Below are 20,689 nucleotides of genomic sequence, written 5' to 3'. Positions count from 1 at the left end.
CACACACACACACACACAACCTTCCCCTCCTTGTTAGCCTTAGCCAATGCATTAACTTTTGATCTCCCAGTGATAAACTCAACACTAAACACAGAGCAAAGAAATATATTCAATAAACATATCAGCAACTCCATTGCATGTACTATATCAATGTGTGTGTCCCAAATGGCACCCTATCCGCTATATAGTGCACTACTTTTGACCAGGGCCCATAGGGCTCTGGTCAAACGTAGGCCACTATATGGGCCCTGGTCAAACGTAGTGCACTATGTAGGGAATAGGGTGCCATTTGAGACTCACATACTCTATGTGCAGGCCTATACTACACACACTGATACATTGTATAACATTTGGGAGGTTTCACCTACATTTGACTAAGGGATGTATTCTTAGGAGAACACTTGTCATTACGAGTGATTCACACACCAAGGTCATGCTGTACTTTGCTGTGTATAATACAACACTTAGCCTGCGTCCCAAATGGCCTATATAGTGCACTACTTTTGATCAGGACCCATAGGTAGGGGCATGGTCAAAAGTAGTTCACCATGTAGGGAATAGGGTGCCATTTGGGACACAGCCTTAGTGAGTAGTCATGCTGTATAATAGTGACATTGGAGCAGTAGGAAGCAGCTGAAGCAAGGCCACATAGGCTGTATATTCTTGTTTAGTTGGTTGAGGATTGATTCAGACACATTTTATGACCAATAATTTGCTATTACCAAAACAGACATGTCAAAAGAGTCATGGAAAATAATTCAATAAGCGTAAGTAGGAGCAAACAAATTGCATTTATCCTACACCAAATCTTTAGTTTACAAAAATGATGCACTCTTTACAAAGCATGGAAAGCTACGTTATTATCCACAAACCAGGGATAGAGAGACTCTTGAAGACTAATTGAGTACTCTCAACATGAGACATTTGATACATGTAATGTTCAGTCAAATAGGATGTAATCCTCACACATTTCAGCAGTATAAAAAAAGCATCCACCACAACAAATTGTTTAATTCTACACACCAAAAGCTGCTGTTTGCTGAGACTCATTGTTGTTCAGTGAACAGCCTTCATCTCACTCCCTCCATTGAAATGGTCTCTTTGAGAATCCTTCTTGCACTGAATCTGAATGTGATTTCACCCTTGAAGCGATACAGAGCATGATACCATATCTAATCTCAGAGCTTTGAATGTCCATTGCATACCTCAGTAAATCATGAATCTTGATCCAGAGAAAGAGAGAGATAGAGAGAGTGAGAGGGAGAGAAGAAGAGAGAGAGGGAGAGAAAGAGAGAGAAGAAGAGAGGGGGGGGATAGAGAGAGGGGGAAGAAGAGATTGAGAGAGAACACATTTGATCAAAAGTGCCATTAAGCACTATGTGTGAAAGTGTGAATTTCAAAGAGCCATTGGGGAAAAAAGCCAGTGGTACATAAAGAAACAACAGCCTCATTTTGTCTGAATAGAGTGTATGTAGCCATCTCTTTGTACTGTGTATGTAGCCATCTCTTTGTACCATGTATGTAGCCATCTCTTTGTACTGTGTGTGTAGCCATCTCTTTGTACTGTGTATGTAGCCATCTCTTTGTACTGTGTATGTAGCCATCTCTTTGTACCATGTATGTAGCCATCTCTTTGTACCATGTATGTAGCCATCTCTTTGTACTGTGTATGTAGCCATCTCTTTGTTCCATGTATGTAGCCATCTCTTTGTACTGTGTGTGTAGCCATCTATTTGTACCATGTATGTAGCCATCTCTATGTACCATGTATGTAGCCATCTCTTTGTACTGTGTATGTAGCCATCTCTTTGTACCATGTATGTAGCCATCTCTTTGTACTGTGTGTGTAGCCATCTCTTTGTACCATGTATGTAGCCATCTCTTTGTACAGTGTATGTAGCCATCTCTTTGTACCATGTATGTAGCCATCTCTTTGTACCATGTATGTAGCCATCTCTTTGTACTGTGTATGTAGCCATCTCTTTGTACCATGTATGTAGCCATCTCTTTGTACTGTGTGTGTAGCCATCTCTTTGTACCATGTATGTAGCCATCTCTTTGTACCGTGTATGTAGCCATCTCTTTGTACCATGTATGTAGCCATCTCTTTGTACCATGTATATAGCCATCTCTTTGTACCATGTATGTAGCCATCTCTTTGTACTGTGTATGTAGCCATCTCTTTGTACCATGTATGTAGCCATCTCTTTGTACCATGTATGTAGCCATCTCTTTGTACCATGTATGTAGCCATCTCTTTGTACTGTATATGTAGCCATCTCTTTGTACCATGTATGTAGCCATCGCTTTGTACCATGTATGTAGCCATCTCTTTGTACCGTAGAAGGATTACTTTTCTCCTATCCCAGGTATTCCTGAAAGAGGTGGGGTTTCAAATGACTCCGGAAGGTGGTGAGTGACTCCGCTGTCCTGGCGTCGTGAGGGAGCATGTTCCACCATTGGGGTGCCAGAGCAGCGAACAGTTTTGACTGGGCTGAGCGGGAACTATGCTTCCGCAGAGATAGGGGAGCCAGCAGGCCAGAGGTGGATGAACGCAATGCCCTCGTTTGGGTGTAGGGACTGATCAGAGCCTGAAGGTACGGAGGTGCCGTTCCCCTCACAGCTCCGTAGGCAAGCACCATGGTCTTGTAGCAGATGCGAGCTTCAACTGGAAGCCAGTGGAGTGTGCGGAGGAGCGGGGTGACGTGAGAGAACTTGGGAAGGTTGAACACCAGACGGGCTGCGGCATTCTGGATGGGTTGTAGGGGTTTAATGGCACAGGCAGGGAGCCCAGCCAACAGCGAGTTGCAGTAATCCAGAAGGGAGATGACAAGTGCCTGGATTAGGACCTGTGCCGCTTCCTGTGTAAGGCAGGGTCGTACTCTCCGAATGTTGTAGAGCATGAACCTACAGGATCGAGTCACCGCCTTGATGTTAGCGAAGAACGACAGGGTGTTGTCCAGGGTCACGCCAAGGCTCTTCGCACTCTGGGAGGAGGACACAACGGAGTTGTCAACCGTGATGGCGAGATCATGGAACGGGCAGTCCTTCCCCAGGAGGAAGAGCAGCTCCGTCTTGCCAAGGTTCAGCTTGAACATGTACCATGTATGTAGCCATCTCTTTGTACCATGTATGTAAATATGTAGCCATCTCTTTGTACCATGTATGTAGCCATCTCTTTGTATCGTGTATGTAGCCATCTCTTTGTACCGCGTATGTAGCCATCTCTTTGTACCATAGCCATCTCTTTGTACCGTGTATGTAGCCATCTCGTTGTACCTTGTATGTAGCCATCTCTTTGTACCGTGTATGTAGCCATCTCTTTGTACTGTGTATGTAGCCATCTCTTTGTACTGTGTATGTAGCAATCTCTTTGTACTGTGTATGTAGCCATCTCTTTGTACCATGTATGTAGCCATCTCTTTGTACTGTGTATGTAGCCATCTCTTTGTACTGTGTATGTAGCCATCTCTTTGTGCTGTGTATGTAGCCATCTCTTTGTACCATAGCCATCTCTTTGTACCGTGTATGTAGCCATCTCTTTGTACCTTGTATGTAGCCATCTCTTTGTACCGTGTATGTAGCCATCTCTTTGTACCGTGTATGTAGCCATCTCTTTGTACTGTGTATGTAGCCATCTCTTTGTACCATGTATGTAGCCATCTCTTTGTACCATGTATGTAGCCATCTCTTTGTGCCGTGGAATGGATGCAAAAACTGACTTGTCAAACAATGGATTGCTACTTGTTTGTAGAAGAATAAATAGGACATGTTCTGGCAGATTCTGCAGTTCCACTGAATGTCTACTACTTGTTCTTATAGGGATAATTTTACATGCATTAGATGCATACAGTAGATATCTACATTTTACACTTTTTCCATTAAGAAAATGACCATTGTTTTTGGAATAGGCACAAGACAAGTCACTAGCCCCAGCCTCCTACCGTATAACAGTGTTTGTCCCCAGGGTATCCTCTGAGTAACAGCGGAAGCGACTTGAAATCCCTACAGGAACAAATGACAGTGATACAGAGACAAAGAGAGACTGATAGCTTCTACCACAGGGCATGTGCGACAGTCTCAAGCCATAAGCACACTGGAAAACACAACCATAGATCATGCCCTCCTCTCATCAGTAAATCTCACTGCTTATGACAAACTATATGAGACTGCATGAGACTACACAATATATTTTACCATACAATATACAATATTATTATATTTTTTATCACACAATATACCGCACTATATATATCTAAATATATACACTGAGTGTACAAAACATTAAGGACACCTGTTCTTTCCATGACATAGACTGACCAGGTGAATCCAGGTGAAATCTATTATCCCTAAACACTTGTTAAACCCACTTCAATCAGTATAGTTGAAGGGGAGGAGACAGGTTAAAGAAGGACTTTTAAGCCTTGAGACAATTGAGACATGGATTGTGTATGTGTGCCATTTAGAGGGTGAATGGGCAAGACAAAATATTTAAGTGCCTTTTAACAGGGTATGGTAGTAGGTGCCAGGCGCACCTGTTTGTGTCAAGAACTGCAACACTGCTGGGTTTTTCACGCTCAACAGTTTCCCGTGTGTATTAAGAGTGGTCCACCACCCAAAGGACATCCAGACAACATTACACAACTGTGGGATTGGAGTCAACATGGGCCAGCATCCCTGTGGAAAGCTTTCGACACCTTGTAGAGTCCATGCCTTGATGAATTGAGGCTGTTCTGAGGGCAAAAGTGGGGGGGGTGCAACTCAATACTAGGAAGGTGTACTTAATGTTTTGTACACTCAGTGTATATTTTTAATTGAGTTTTTATGTGATCAATTAAAGTTGTCTCTGCCTTCTGTGGTCATATCCAACATGTAAAGTGTATTGTTGTCAGAATGGTTGAACAACATGTGACCTCCAAATAACTATTGTTGTTTTTGTGACCATTACCAACAGGTTTTGGTTGCGGTAAAAAAACGAACAGTACCAGTTAAAAGTTTGGACACACCTACTCATTCAAGGGTTTTTCTTTATTTTACTATTTTATACATTGAAGAATAATAGTGAAGACATCAGACCTATGAAATAACACATATGGAATCATGTAGTAACTAAATAAGTGTTAAACAAATCAAAATATATTTTAGATTTTAGATTCTTCAAAGTAACAACCCTTTGCCTTGATGACAGCTTTGCACACTCTTGGCATTCTCTCAACCAGCTTCATGGGGTAGTCACCTGGAATGCATTTCAATTAACAGGTGTGCCTTCTTAAAAGTTAATTTCTGGAATTTCTTTCCTTCTTAATGCGTTTGAGCCAATCAGTTGTGTTGTGACAAGGTAGGGGTGGTATACAGAAGATAGTGCGATTTGGTAAAAGACCAAGTCCATATTATGGCAAGAACAGCTCAAATAAGCAAAGAGAAATGACATTCCATCATTACTTTAAGACATGAAGGTCAGTCAATCCGGAAAATGTCAAGAAAGTTTATTCAAGTGCAGTCGCAAAACCATCAAGCGCTATGATGAAACTGGCTCTCATGAGGACCGCCACAGGAAAGGAAGACCCAGAGTTACCTCTGCTGCAGAGGATAAGTTCATTAGAGTTACCAGCCTCAGAAATTGCAGCCCAAATAAATGCTTCACAGAGTTCAAGTAACAGACACATCTCAACCTCAACTGTTTAGAGGAGACTGCATGAATCAGGCTTTCATGGTCGAATTGCTGCAAAGAAACCACTACTAAAGGACACCAATAATAAGAAGAGACTTGCTTGGGCCAAGAAACACGAGCAATGGACATTAGACCGGTGGAAATCGCAGGGTGAAGGAAAAGCAGCCAACAAGTGCTCAGCATATGTGGGAACGCCTTCAAGACTGTTGGAAAAGCATTCCAGGTGAAGCTGGTTGAGAGAATGCCAAGAGTGTGCAAAGCTGTCATCAAGGCAAAGGGTGGCTACTTTGAAGAATCTAAAATATATTTTGATTTGTTTAAAAAAAAAAATGGTTACTACATGATTACATATGTGTTACTTCATAGTTTTGATGTATTCACTATTATTCTGCAATGTAAAAAATGGTTTTAAAAATAAAATAAATTTGAATGAGCAGGTGTGTCCAAACTTTTGACTGGTACTGTATGTCAAGTGCTCAATCTTCTGAAAATGGTTATGGGAATAATACTGAATATTTTCACTGGAAATCCAGAGATCTTCAGATCTTTGTCTCTTTTCTCCAGTAAAACCCATATTGACTCAGAACATTACAAGTGGAAAATAGCAAGAAGCTAAGCTTTTTTCTTGTGTGCCTGCCAACTCAACAAGTCAGGACATATCGCACTGTATCCATAATGGAACATTCATTGTCCCTGCCGCTTTGACAGTCAAAAACAACTTAGGGGACATTTTCCCATGAAGCTGCGACAGTATAATTACCAATGGCACATACTGTCTGCGTACGTCCCAAATGACACCCATCATAGTGCACTACTTTTGAACAGAGTCCCATGGGCCCTGGTCAAAAGTAGTGCACTATATACAGATGTAGGATCTTAATTTGAGCCAGTTTGCTTAAGCAGGAAAATAATTCTGCAGCAACAGGAAATGTGAATAATTATATGGATTACTGTATAATTAATGGTCATTTTTGTTGGAGTTGATACATTTTTATAAAGGAAAATCAAGTTTGACATTTCTAAATGGAAATGACGAACTTCAGAAGCCTTTTTAAATACACTACAAGTTCTACATTTCCTATATTGCATGAAAGTTCTCCTGCAACAGGGTATTCAAATTAAGAACCTACATATGTAGGGAATAGAGTGCAGTTTGGGGGTCAGACGCAGAGTTCTCTTATACTCTGATGATTTCCTGGCATGAGTAACACACAGACAGCAGTATAGCAGCAACCAAACCTACTCGTTTGGCCCAGGGAGGGGAGGAACTTTGCTGAGTCCTAAATGGCACACTATTACGTACAGATATTGGATCTTAATTTGAGCAGTATTGTCGCAGCAAAAGAATCCTGCAGCAACAGGATTTTAACGTTTAGTCCATAATGTTGCTTGATTGGTGTTTAGGCTATTAGCTGGCCAAAATTAGGCTACATGAAAAGTGCAATACTGTTAATATAACTGTGTGTTTGTGCGGGTTTTCAGTGAATCATGAAGCGTATCTAATTCTCAGCAACAAAGGAGTAATCAAATGAAGATCCTACATCTGTAGTGCACTAGTTTTGACCAGAGCCCTATGGGGCCACTACATATGGAATAGGGTGCCATTTGGGATTCAACCCTTGGCTCAGTGTGGTGTGGTGAATGTGAAGCAGTAGCTCTCTCTCGCTCTTTGCGTCTCAGTGTCTCTCTCTGTCTCTCTCTGTGTGGTGGTGGTGTGTGTGTGTGTGTGTGTGTGTGTGTGTGTGTGTGTGTGTGTGTGTGTGTGTGTGTGTGTGTGTGTGTGTGTGTGTGTGTGTGTGTGTGTGTGTGTGTGTGTGTGTGTGGTATGTGTGTGGTGGTGTGTGTTGGTGTGTGTGTGTTGGTGTGTGTGTGTTGGTATGTGTGTGTTGGTGTGTGTGTGTGTGTGTGTGTGTCTGTGTGAGTGTGTGTGTGTGTGTGTGTGTGTGTGTGTGTGTGTGTGTGTGTAGAAGCAGTGTTCACCTCCTGATAACCTCAGGCCAGTTTCTGGGCCAAAAGCAAACATGACTATCAGCAGATGTTGGCGGGGTGGCCCAGAGGACATACTGTAGGTATGCGTCCCAAATGGAAGCCTATTCCCTGTATAGTGCACTACTTTTGAAGTGAGACACCATCTTTACAGCAAAGGATGTGAGGACTTGAGTTTACCTGTCAATATCTTGTGATCACTGTGACGTTGGAGAGTTACCTTAATAGGATAAATATGTACTCTTCATTCAAACATGAGACAGTAAGTAGTACACTGTCTTTACATCAAGGTAAAGACTTCTATTCCCTGGGGGGAGAAATATACGGCACAGTTAATATCACGACATGATCTTTAGTGAAACTGTCAATAGCTCATGACGTAGGAGTTACCTATTTATACTCCAGTCTACATATAAATCAGAAATACACTAATTACCTAAAGTTAGTGGACACCTGCTTGTCGAACAGCTCATTCCAAAATTATGGGCATTAATATGGAGTTGGTCCCCCCATTGCTGCTATAACAGCCTCCACTCTTCTGGGAAGGCTTTCCACTAGAGGTTGGAACATTGCTGCGGGGACTTGCTTCCATTCAGCTGCAAGAGCGTTAGTGAGGTCGGACACTGATGTTGGGCGATTAGGCCTGGCTCGCAGTCGGCGTTCCAATTCATCCCAAAGGTGTTTGATGGGGTTAATGTCAGGGCTCTGTGCAGGCCAGTCAAGTTCTTCCATACCGATCTCGACAAACCATTTCTGTATGGACCTCACTTTGTGCACAGGGGCATTGTCATGCTGAAACAGGGAAGGACCTTCCCCAAACTGTTGCGACAAAGTTGGAAGCACAGAATCGTCTAGAATGTCATTGTATGCTGTAGCGTTAAGATTCCCCTTCACTGGAACTAAGGGGCCTAGCCCGAACCATGAAAAACAACCCCAGACCATTATTCCTCCCTCCACCAAACTTTACAGTTGCCACTATGCATTCGGACAGGTAGCGTTCTCCTGGCATCTGCCAAACCCAGAGTCGTCCGTTGGACTGCCAGATGGTGAAGCGTGATTCATCACTCCAGATAATGCATTTCCACTGCTCCAGAGTCCAATGGCGGCGAGCTTTACACAACTCCGGCCAACGCTTTGCATTGCGCATGGTGATCTTTGGCTTATGTGCGGCTGCTTGGCCATGGAAACCCATTTCATGAAGCTCCTGACGAACAGTTCTTGTGCTGACGTTGCTTCCAGAGGCAGTTTGGAACTCGGTAGTGAGTGTTGCAACCGAGGACAGATGATTTTTACGTGCTACGCGCTTCAACACTCGGCGGTCCCGTTCTGTGACCTTGTGTGGCCTACCACTTTGCGGCTGTGCCGTTGTTGCTCCTAGATGTTTCCACTTCACAATAACAGCACTAACAGTTGACCCGGGGCAGCTCTAGCAGTGCAGAAATCTGCAGAACTGACTTGTTGGAAAGGTGGCATCCTATGACGGTGCCACATTGAAAGTCTCTTCAGTAAGGCCATTCTACTGCCAATGTTTGTCTTTGGAGATTGCATGGCTATGTGCTCGATTTTATACACCTGTCTGCAAGGGGTGTGGCTGAAATAGCCGAATCCACTAATTTGAAGGGGTGTCCACATACCTTTGTTTATATAGTGTAACATAATTCTGCTAATAAGCAGACATAACATAATGTGTCATGAGGGCTACTCTGTTTTTACAATAAGTAAAGCTTTTGGATATGTCCCAAATGGCACCCTATTCCTTACATAGTGCATTATTTTCGACCAGACCCCTATGGGTGCATTATATAGAGGATAGGGTGCTATTTGCGACGCAGACTTTGTCTCCGATGGGAAAAACATCCTTATAAAATAACCATTTAGCAGCTTATAATGTTAGCACCACTAAACACGTTGCGCTGAGGCTGATCGCTGGTCTGTTAAGGCGTCAGCATGCTTCAGCTCGGCTGGCACCTAGCCGAACTCGGCTAGCCAAACCAAACATGTGTGCTCGCATACTCACTTAAGAGACCTTCACTTGAAAAACTAGAAAAAAGCAGCAATAGTACTGTTTGTCCATTTTGAGATGCTGTAGCCAGTATACACTTCCTCAAAATAGTCAGAATTAATAATTAAGATAACTCAAGAAATATGTCTTAATTTTGATGTTTTTGCAGAGGAGTTCTTAGTCGCACAATTTTACATCTATCTAAGATGTTTGGTGCAGTATTTCTCAATGAAAAAATGTGCATGAAAACAAGTTGTCTCTCGTTGAATGACAACAAAGTCTTTATTGAAGAATCCCTACTCTCGACCACTCACTGACAAAGGGGTGTAGACTTTGGCTCCGAACTTCGGCTTGCCTCCAGAAAAATGTTTATGTGCCCAAACAGCCGAAAAAAACGTTACTGAAGTCCAAAACGAGCAGAAACATCACAAAATGTTGTCATAATATAATATAATGCACAAACTCAACCAAACTATTTAGTCTGAGAAGCATGCGGACCCTTTTACAGTTCACTCAATGTGTGTGTGTGTGTGTGCGTGTGAGTGTGTCCGTGAGTGCTTGCATGCATACTTGAGTGTGTGTATTAGTGTGTGTAAGACAGTTGGGGGTAAGTAGGTGACGGGTGGCAGGATGGTGAAGGGATGACAGCATAGCCTGTGGAAAGCGCTCAGTTAAACAGAGCAACATGCCTCACAAGAGAACTGGTTCTGAGTCTTGGGGTTGGGGCCATCACCGAGGTGACAGCTTGATTTGTTTTTGAAGAATCTCCTGATCTGGTTTCCCACTGCCCCACAAACAACAGGACGACAAGACTCTATTATTATGGTGGGAGATTATAATACCGTTTTAAATAGCTCAATGGACCGTAAAGGAAATCACACTACAAACTATCACCCTCATGCTCTTAAGGAAATCGTGAATGTCATGGATACATTAGAACTAGTAGATATATGGAGGCTTAAATATCCTGATCTAGTGAGATATACATTTACATTTACATTTTAGTCATTTAGCAGACGCTCTTATCCAGAGCGACTTACAGTTAGTGAGTGCATACATTTTTTCATACTGGCCCCCGTGGGAAACAAACCCACAACCCTGGCGTTGCAAGCGCCATGCTCTACCAACTGAGCTACACAGGGCCATATACATGGCAGAGACTCAATCAAGCTAGTCGTCTTGGCTTCTTTCTTATGTCATTCTCGTTGGCACCAAAAGTTTTAAAAGTGTTGATAGGGGACAGAATGCGGTTGGACCATCATATACTTGGCATATACATTACTCTTACTGAATTTCCAGTGGGCGAGGATATTGGAAATGTAATCAAAGCCTATTGGATGATAACTTGTTTTTAACTAGGACAGAGGAATTTATAACAGATTTTTTTCCGACATAACATAGTTACAGCAAATCCCCTTATTGTATGGGACACCTTTAATTGTGCCTTTAGAGGCCAAGCAATTCAGTACTCATCTCGAAAACAAAAGCAATTTAGGTCAAAAGAGTCCATATTAACAAAGGAAATAGAAGGTCTAACAGAACAGATAGATAGCAATAAAAACTGTAACATAGAGGCTCAGAATAAATTAGAGGAAAAACAAAAAGAAATGGAGAAACTCATTCAAGAAAGGTCAAGTGTAATATATTCTAAAAAATAAAGCAAACTGGATGGAATATGGGGAAAAATGCACCAAATTATTTTTTTTATCTTCAACAATCTTGCAGCAATAGTACTGTTTGTCCATTTTGAGATGCTGTAGCCAGTATACACTTCCTCAAAATAGTCAGAATTAATAATTAAGATAACTCAAGAAATATGTCTTAATTTTGATGTTTTTGCAGAGGAGTTCTTAGTCGCACAATTTTACATCTATCTAAGATGTTTGGTGCAGTATTTCTCAATGAAAAAATGTGCATGAAAACAAGTTGTCTCTCGTTGAATGACAACAAAGTCTTTATTGAAGAATCCCTACTCTCGACCACTCACTGACAAAGGGGTGTAGACTTTGGCTCGAACTTCGGCTTGCCTCCAGAAAAATGTTTATGTGCCCAAACAGCCGAAAAAAACGTTACTGAAGTCCAAAACGAGCAGAAACATCACAAAATGTTGTCATAATATAATATAATGCACAAACTCAACCAAACTATTTAGTCTGAGAAGCATGCGGACCCTTTTACAGTTCACTCAATGTGTGTGTGTGTGTGTGCGTGTGAGTGTGTCCGTGAGTGCTTGCATGCATACTTGAGTGTGTGTATTAGTGTGTGTAAGACAGTTGGGGGTAAGTAGGTGACGGGTGGCAGGATGGTGAAGGGATGACAGCATAGCCTGTGGAAAGCGCTCAGTTAAACAGAGCAACATGCCTCACAAGAGAACTGGTTCTGAGTCTTGGGGTTGGGGCCATCACCGAGGTGACAGCTTGATTTGTTTTTGAAGAATCTCCTGATCTGGTTTCCCACTGCCCCACAAACAACAGGACGACAAGACTCTATTATTATGGTGGGAGATTATAATACCGTTTTAAATAGCTCAATGGACCGTAAAGGAAATCACACTACAAACTATCACCCTCATGCTCTTAAGGAAATCGTGAATGTCATGGATACATTAGAACTAATAGATATATGGAGGCTTAAATATCCTGATCTAGTGAGATATACATTTACATTTACATTTTAGTCATTTAGCAGACGCTCTTATCCAGAGCGACTTACAGTTAGTGAGTGCATACATTTTTTCATACTGGCCCCCCGTGGGAAACAAACCCACAACCCTGGCGTTGCAAGCGCCATGCTCTACCAACTGAGCTACACAGGGCCATATACATGGCAGAGACTCAATCAAGCTAGTCGTCTTGGCTTCTTTCTTATGTCATTCTCGTTGGCACCAAAAGTTTTAAAAGTGTTGATAGGGGACAGAATGCGGTTGGACCATCATATACTTGGCATATACATTACTCTTACTGAATTTCCAGTGGGCGAGGATATTGGAAATGTAATCAAAGCCTATTGGATGATAACTTGTTTTTAACTAGGACAGAGGAATTTATAACAGATTTTTTTCCGACATAACATAGTTACAGCAAATCCCCTTATTGTATGGGACACCTTTAATTGTGCCTTTAGAGGCCAAGCAATTCAGTACTCATCTCGAAAACAAAAGCAATTTAGGTCAAAAGAGTCCATATTAACAAAGGAAATAGAAGGTCTAACAGAACAGATAGATAGCAATAAAAACTGTAACATAGAGGCTCAGAATAAATTAGAGGAAAAACAAAAAGAAATGGAGAAACTCATTCAAGAAAGGTCAAGTGTAATATATTCTAAAAAATAAAGCAAACTGGATGGAATATGGGGAAAAATGCACCAAATTATTTTTTTATCTTCAACAATCTTGAACTTCTCTGGAAGAAGTAACTGAGCACGACGAGTCTTGTTTGGCGGATGTGTGATCCTGTACATAACTCCATCTTCCATCTTTAGCTTCTCCCACTCTCTCAGGAGCAAAGAGATGAGTGGATGTTTGGTCTTGGTCACCCTGGTGATATCATGTTTATTAAGAGCAACCCACATCTCTCCTAAGCAAGGGTCTTCTTGTTGCGATGCAGAAAGTTCCATAGTGCTCAATCTGGGCATGTTAGACGTCAGCATGCTCAGGTTACAGTATGCTTGAGGCACAGCATGCATAGAGGCTCCCAACTGATCAATCACTCTACTATGAGATGATCCAGAAGTTATTCTAACAACATTAGACATCTAGCACATGGCTCTAACACAGGATGCAGGAATGTCTGTCCAATCTTGTTCCACTGCATATTGCTGATGAGGGCGGCGAGATAAAGCATCGGCTTCTATGTTCTGCCTGCCGGGCCTGTACTTGAGACTAAAGTCATAGGTAGACAACGCAGCCAGCCAACGATGACCAGTGGCATCCAGTTTTGCGGACGTGAGGACATATGTCAATGGGTTGTTGTCTGTTCTAACCTCGAACTTGACCCCATACAGGTAATCATGTAGTTTATCAACCACGGCCCACTTCAATGCAAGAAACTCTAACTTGTGAGCTGGGTAGTTGCGTTCAGAAGCGGTCAGGCTTCGACTCACAAATGCCACAAGACGCAGACCCTCACCTTGATCTTGGTACAATACTCCACCTAACCCTTCGCGGCTAGCATCTACATGTAGAACGTATGGCAACTGAGGATCAGCAAAAGCCAACACAGGAGCTATTGTGAGGCTTTCCTTCAATGTCTCGAATGCCAATTCACACTTCTCATTCCACCTTGATCCAAATGGTTCTGAGGTGTTGAGGTAGGCTTTCACCTCTTCCTTGGACTTTCTCCCTTTCTTGCCTGCGGGAAGATATCCACATAAGAGCTGATTCAGGGGGTAACTTACTTTAGAGTAGTCTTTCACAAATCTCCTGTAATATCCACAAAATCCTAGGAAAGAACGCAGAGCAGTCACAGTTTCAGGCCTTGGCCACGTGGTGACAGCTTCAATATTTGAGGGGTCTGTGGCCACTCCATTCTGGGATATGATATGTGCAACATAGTTGACAGATGTGCGGCAAAACTGACACTTGTCAAGGGACAGTTTTAGGCCTTCACTTTTCAAGCAGTCTAACACCTTGAGCAACCTCTGCTCGTGTTCTTCCAGCGTCCTTCCAAACACGATTAAGTCGTCGAGGTAAACAAGAACTTCGAGTAGATTAATGTCTCCAACTGTCTGTTCCATGACACGTTGAAATGTTGCAGGTGCTCCGGATACACCCTGTGGCATCCTCTGAAATTGGTAAAATCCAACTGGACAGATAAATGCAGTCTTCTCTTTATCTGTGTCACCCATTGGGATTTGATAGTATCCGCTTCTGAGATCTAACACACTGAACCATTTGCTCCCACTCAAACATGTCAGAGCATCCTCCACACATGGGACTGTGTACTGGTCGGGAACAGTGCGCTTGTTGAGGGTCCTGTAATCAACACACGTGCGTATGGTGCTATTCTTTTTCCTCACCACCACAATAGGAGATGCATAGGGGCTTCTAGACTCAGATATGATCCCAGAACCTTTCGAGTTATTAAGATGCTTCCTCACATCTTCAACATCAGGTGGAGCCAAGCGGCGAGATCTCTCCCTAAACGGTTTGTCTTCAGTAACTCTGATGGTGTGGTGAGTACTCTTTGAACAACCCACATCAAACTCATGTGTTGAGAACAATTCTTTCCGTTCCATCATCTTTTCACATAACCTCTTCTTCCATCCCTCAGGCACTGGAGAATCTCCAAAGGTGAATGAAACAGATGAGCAATAGGCATACCTCGTTTCAGGGTGATCTCCTTTGTCAAGACATTCCTGACAGTAAGGGTGATTTTTCTAGACGACACATCTGCAACCGTCTGGATTTCAGGCCTCAATAGTAGTTCTTCAGGGAACCAGGGTTCTTCAAGCCTCTCTACCAGAAGGGTTTGAGTAGAAAGTATCCCAGGAAACTTTGGAATTCCAGTAACTCTCGCCTGCCCACCAGGTGGCAGGGTGACAGGTTTTGTCTGTGCGAACCAGACCATTCCTCTCTTCTCGTCATCATTAGTTGAGCTTTCTCTTATCCTCTCATATGCCTCCTTGATAGCAGGATGAACTTGTAGTGTGCTAAGGAATCCTTCACCTTCCTTTTCTCTGCAAGCAGTCATAAGTCCCTTCACTACAGACGTATATGTGCCGACCAGAATAGACACGTCACCTTTCATGGCCGGATCTGAACATACCAACACAAGTGCTTCAATGGTCTCTGCTACGCCCACAACCGATCCCGAGAACTCAAGCTTGAGCGACAAATAGCCATCATATGGATACTGCTCAGAGCTAAGGCCCCATATCTCTATGTTTCCTATAGGAATCAATGGCAAATGCGTCAGGTACTTGTCATAAAAGGATCTGTAAAGTAGAGTAAACTATCTAGTAAAGCTTTAGCATAGACACCTTAAATCTGTACAGAAACGACAGAACTTGGCATGTCTTTCATGTCTTCATACTTGTGGCACTTTGTGGAACGTATCTTCACCGGGACGTCAGGCCGCTCCTTTACTGGGTCCCTCTGTAGTTTCCCATAGACCGCTTTTGTTTGATCAGGCGTGTGTTGACTTTCCTCAAGTTCTCTTCTCCTTCACAGTTTCTCTTGAAATGGCAATCTTCTCAACATCTATAACAGAACACTCCGGGGTTTCTGTCGGCCTGTGTCTGTTCTTGTGATGGAGTTACTCTTTTCTTTTTGCTTTTAAATGCAACATCTGACCTTTGTGTGTCAGATTGAGCTGCTGTGACGTTAGCAGACATGAGACGTGTCATTTCAATTTTCAAAACTTTTAGCTCTTTTCTCAGCACTTCTATCTCAGTATTAGCTTCTTCACAAACTGTAGCAACAGGAGCAACAGCTGATGACTTCACAACACTCTTCGTTGTGTTCCTGTCTTGAATCACGTCCTCCTCCTCCCTTACTTCCTGCAGCAGCTCAGTAAAGGTTGGTGGATCACGCAGCTTATAGGTCATGCGAATACGAAGCGCAACCATGTCATGTGAGGATGCACCTCTCACTACTTGGCCAATGCGTGTGCGATTCATCTCTGACAGCTCAATGACTCCTTTTTGATACACAGTGTGCAGCAATTTGTCAAGTCTCAACTGGTAAGCTGAAAGCTTCTCTCCTTCACTCTGGAATGTGTTTCTGAACCTTACCATGAGATCAGGTGCACTTTCGGTGGTACCGAATGCGTTTTCTAGAGCCTTCATGTATTCGATCGCTGTAGCATGAGGGTTTCCGGTCTTGAAGAACGTCACAATGTCAACAGCAGGGCCTTTAAGACTTTCTATTATTCTCTATTTTTTCACATTGTCGGTGCACTGCCATTCCTCTAGAAAATGGGTGGTTTGCTCAGCCCATGCGTCATACTCTTCCTCTCCACTAGGAGTGGGCTTCACACCTGAGAACATACGTAGCTTACGGTAACTCTGAGTCTCAGATGGCACATTGTTGCATTTCTGTACCAGTGAACTTATGGCAGTAACCAGTTCAGCGTTGAGGTCAGCACCAGAAGGACTTACCAGGCCTTTAACATCAGCGACAGTCTTTCCTTCATATCTCAGAAAAGACAATAGCTTCACCTGAAAATCTTCACTCTCTCTCAACAGGAGATGCGACTTGTGAAACTACATGTACAGGTCAGGGACCCAACTCTCCAGGTATCCCAACAACACTTGGCACAGCTATTTCGTTAAGGTTGTTTGATATCTCTACCAAAACATACTGCTTTTTACCAGCTGAATAAGAACAACGACCACGCAGTCTAATTTTACCAAAAGCCTTAACACAAGTCAACGTTTCCAGCAGAACCTCATTAGACACATCATCTGTAACACTGCTAAAGACAACTGCATGATTAGTAGCTAGCTGTCTCTCTCTACACCAGGTAACAAACTCTTCAACATCAATGTTGTAGGTTTATGCCTATACAGAAATGTCAGAAGGAAATCCAAAATGTCAATTCAAAATTGTCAAAAGGTGAGTCAGTGTAGAGTCTTAGTATAGAGGTCAGCAGTGAAAACTGTCAAAACTAACCCAAAACTTTACACAACGTTAGACACGAACATGAATGATCTGCTTGGCATGTTAACACACTGGTGGTTTGTTGTAACCGAGTATTGGTGCTAAACCGTGTTATTGGAGGCTGGCATGCTAGTTGGCTTTGGCATCATAGGATTCGGTGAACCAAGTTAGCTATCTGAATAAACTAAGTTATAGTCTATTCCTAGAAACATTGAACCGCTGTAGTTTACAACAATTATAATTTCTAAAGTGGAAGTTGGGAGAGTTATATTTGAGTGTTTCAGTGAAACGTAAGTGAGGGAGGCCCCCCCTCTCGCTTTCCAAGATGTTTAGTTCATTTCATTCCGATCTCCTTTGCATTACTGTAGCCTTTCTCTGTAGCCTGTCAACTATGTGTCTGTCTATCCCTGTTCTCTCCTCTCTGCACAGGCCATACAAACGCTTCACATCACGTGGCTGTTGCCACTCTAATCTGGTGGTCCCTGCGCGCACGACCCACGTGGAGTTCCAGGTCTCTGGCAGCCTCTGGAACTGCCGTTCTGCAGCCAACAAGGCAGAGTTCATCTCAGCCTATGCTACCCTCCAGTCTCTCGACTTCTTGGCGCTGACAGAAACATGGATTACCACAGAAAACACTGCTACTCCTACTGCTCTTTCCTCGTCTAACCATGTGTTCTCGCATACCCCGAGAGCATCTGGTCAGCGCGGCGGTGGCACAGGAATCCTCATCTCTCCCAAGTGGACATTCTCTCTTTTTCCCCTGACCCATCTGTCTATCTCCTCATTTGAATTCCATGCTGTCACAGTCACTAGCCCAGTCAAGCTTAACATCCTTGTCATTTATCGCCCTCCAGGTTCCCTTGGAGAGTTCATCAATGAGCTTGATGCCTTGATAAGTTCCTTTCCTGATGGCTCACCCCTCACAGTTCTGGGTGACTTTAACCTCCCTACGTCTGCCTTTGACTCATTTCTCTCTGCCTCCTTCTTTCCACTCCTTTCCTCTTTTGACCTCACCCTCTCACCGTCTCCCCCTACTCACAAGGCAGGCAATACGCTTGACCTCATCTTTACTAGATGCTGTTCTTCTACTAATCTCACTGCAACTCCCCTCCAAGTCTTCGACCACTACTTTGTATCCTTTTCTCTCTCGCTCTCCTCCAACACTACTCACTCTGCCCCTACTCAGATGGCAATGTGCCGTAGCAACCTTCGCTCTCTCTCTCCCGCTACTCTCTCCTCTTCCATCCTATCATCTCTTCCCTCTGCTAAATCCTTCTCCCTCTGATCTCCTGATTCTGCCTCCTCAACCCTCCTCTCCTCCCTTTCTGCATCTTTTGACTCTCTATTTCTCCTATCCTCCCGGCCGGCTCGGTCCTCCCCTCCTGCTCCGTGGCTTGACGACTCATTGCGAGCTCACAGAAGAGGGCTCCGGGCAGCCGAGCGGAAATGGAGGAAAACTAGACTCCCTGCGGACCTGTCATCTTTTCACTCCCTCCTCTCTACATTCTCTTCCTCTGTTTCCGCTGCTAAAGCCACTTTCTACAACTCTAAATTTCAAGCCTCTGCCTCTAACCCTAGGAAGCTCTTTGCCACCTTCTCCTCCCTGCTGAATCCTCCTCCTCCTCCACCTCCCTCCTCCCTCTCTGTGGATGACTTCGTCAACCATTTTGAAAAGAAGATTGACGACATCCGATCCTCATTTATTAAGTCAAATGACAACGCTGGTCCTGCTCACACTGCCCTACCCTATGCTTTGACTTCTTTCTCCCCTCTCTCTCCAGATGAAATCTTGCGACTTGTGACGGACGGCTGCCCAACAACCTGCCCGCTTGACCCTATCCCCTCCTCTCTTCTTCAGACCATTTCCGGAGACCTTCTCTCTTACCTCACCTCGCTCATCAACTCATCCTTGACCGCTGGCCATGTCCCTTCCGTCTTCAAGAGAGCGAGAGTTGCACCCCTCCTCAAAAAACCTACACTCGATCCCTCCGATGTCAACAACTACAGACCAGTATCCCTTCTTTCTTTTCTCTCCAAAACTCTTGAGCGTGCCGTCTCTAGCCAACTCTCCTGCTATCTCTCAGAATGACCTTCTTGATCCAAACCAGTCAGGTTTCAAGACTGGTCATTCAACTAAGACTGCTCTTCTCTGTGTCACGGAGGCTCTCCGCACTGCTAAAGCTAACTCTCTCTCCTCTGCTCTTATCCTTCTAGACCTATCCGCTGCCTTTGATACTGTGAACCATCAGATCCTCCTCTCCACCCTCTCCGAGATGGGCATCTCCGGCGCTGCTCACTCTTGGATTGCGTCCTACCTGACAGGTCGCTCCTACCAGGTGGTGTGGCGAGAATCTGTCTCCGCACCACATGCTCTCACCACTGGTGTCCCCCAGGGCTCAGTTCTAGGCCCTCTCCTATTCTCTCTATTCACCAAGTCACTTGGCTCTGTCATATCCTCACATGGTCTATCCTATCATTGCTACGCAGACGACAGTTAATTTTCTCCTTTCCCCCTTCTGATAACCAGGTGGTGAATCACATCTCTGCATGTCTGGCAGACATATCAGTGTGGATGTCGGATCACCACCTCAAGCTGAACCTCGGCAAGACGGAGCTGCTCTTCCTCCCGGGGAAGGATTTCCCGCTCCATGATCTCGCCATCACGGTTGACAACTCCATTGTGTCCTCCTCCCAGAGTGCAAAGAACCTTGGCGTGACCCTGGACAATACCCTGTCGTTCTTCGCTAACATCAAAGCGGTGACCCGATCCTGCAGGTTCATGCTCTACAACATTCGCAGAGTACGACCCTACCTTACACAGAAAGCGGCACAGGTCCTAATCCAGGCACTTGTCATCTCCCGTCTGAATTACTGCAACTCGCTGTTGGCTGGGCTCCCTGCCTGTGCCATTAAACCACTACAACTTATCCAGAACGCCGCAGCCCGTCTGGTGTTCGACCTTTCCAAGTTCAATCATGTCACCCCGCTCCTAAGCACACTCCACTGGCTTACAGTTGAGGTTCGCATCTACTACAAGACCATGGTGCTTGCCTACGGAGCTGTGAGGGGAACGGCACCTCCTTACCTTCAGGCTCTGATCAGACCCTACACCCAAATGAGGGCACTACGTTCATCCACCTCTGGCCTGCTAGCTCCCTTACCTCTACAGAAGCACAGTTCCCGCTCAGCCCAGTCAAAGCTATTTGCTGCTCTGGCACCCCAATGGTGGAACAAGCTCCCCCACGACGCCAGGACAGCGGAGTCACTGACCACCTTCCGGAGACACTTGAAACCCTACCTCTTTATAGAATACCTGGAATAGTATAAAGTCATCCTTCTACCCCCCTCCCTCCCCCACCCCCCATTAAAAAAAAGAAGAAAAAAAAGTGGTTGTCCCACTTGCTATCATAAGTTGAATGCACCACTTTGT

This window comes from Coregonus clupeaformis, chromosome 14 (genome assembly GCF_020615455.1).
Source record: "Coregonus clupeaformis isolate EN_2021a chromosome 14, ASM2061545v1, whole genome shotgun sequence".
Classification (NCBI taxonomy): domain Eukaryota; kingdom Metazoa; phylum Chordata; class Actinopteri; order Salmoniformes; family Salmonidae; genus Coregonus; species Coregonus clupeaformis.
The sequence above is the reverse complement of the archived record's forward strand: the minus strand, read 5'-3'. Positions refer to the sequence as shown.